We start from the raw sequence: 1,118 nt of genomic DNA, 5'->3' as shown, positions 1-1,118 counted from the left end.
GGAAAAAAAAAAAAAAAAAAATGAGACAATTTTAGATTGCAATAAGTGTTTCAAAGGAAATAATCATGGTGAAGTGCTAGAAGGTAAGAGAGAGGTGAAGAGAAAAAAATTTGAAATAGGAAGATAAAGGAGATGATATTGAAGTGGGACTGCAGAGAATGACAAAGACAATGATGGCCACAAGAAAATGGAACAACATTCTAAAGCTGGGGTAAAGGGCCCAGATAGCAAATATTTTAGGCTGTGGACACTACTGTCACTGTCGCAACTACTCAACTCTTCATTGTAACATGAAAGTACCCATAGACAATACATAAATGAATGGGTGTGGCTGTGCCTAAGGAAAACATTATTTACAAAACAGGAAGTGGCCCACAGGCCATAGTTTTCTGACCCTGTTCTTAAGTAATAGCAGTCTAAAGGAGCTGAAGTAAAAGAGAACTGTCGTTTAGTTCTATGGCGCTATGGTTTGAAAGTCTGTCACCTTCAAAATTCATGTTGAAAGTAAATCTCCATTATAACAATATTAAGAGGTCAAGGAAATCCAACTATGGTGTTTGAAAGGTGGGGCCTTTAAGAGGTGAATGGGTCATAAGGGTTTAATCATTACTCGATTAATGGGTTATTAAATTAATGTGTTCTGATTGTGTACTGGTAGGTTTATAAGAGGAAGAGAGACCTGGACTAGCACACTCAGCCCCCTTGCCGTGTGAAGCTCTATGCTGCCTTGAGACTCTACAGAGAGTCCTGAGCAAGAAGGCTCCTACAACAAGAAGGCTCTCACCAGATGTGGCCCCTTGACCTTGGACTTACCAGCCTCCAGAACTGCAAGAAATAAGCTTTGTTTCTTTATAAATTACCAAGCTTCAAATATTCTGTTATAAGCAACAGAAAACAGACTAAGACATATGGTGAAGTAAAGAAAAGAAATGGGATAGTAACAGAAAGATAATTATTTTTTTTTTTTTTTTTGTCTTTTTCCGTGTCTGGCAACGGATCGCAACCCTCAGTGTCGCCCCCGTACCGGACCGGGACCGGCAACGGGATCGCAACCCTCGGTGCTGCTCCCGCACCTCACTCAGCCAGTGAGCAGGAACCGGTCTGTATGTGGGATCCGA

The sequence above is a fragment of the Galeopterus variegatus genome, unplaced genomic scaffold (assembly GCF_000696425.1).
Source record: "Galeopterus variegatus unplaced genomic scaffold, G_variegatus-3.0.2 Scaffold1844, whole genome shotgun sequence".
NCBI lineage: Eukaryota > Metazoa > Chordata > Mammalia > Dermoptera > Cynocephalidae > Galeopterus > Galeopterus variegatus.
This window is presented reverse-complemented; position numbering follows the sequence as displayed.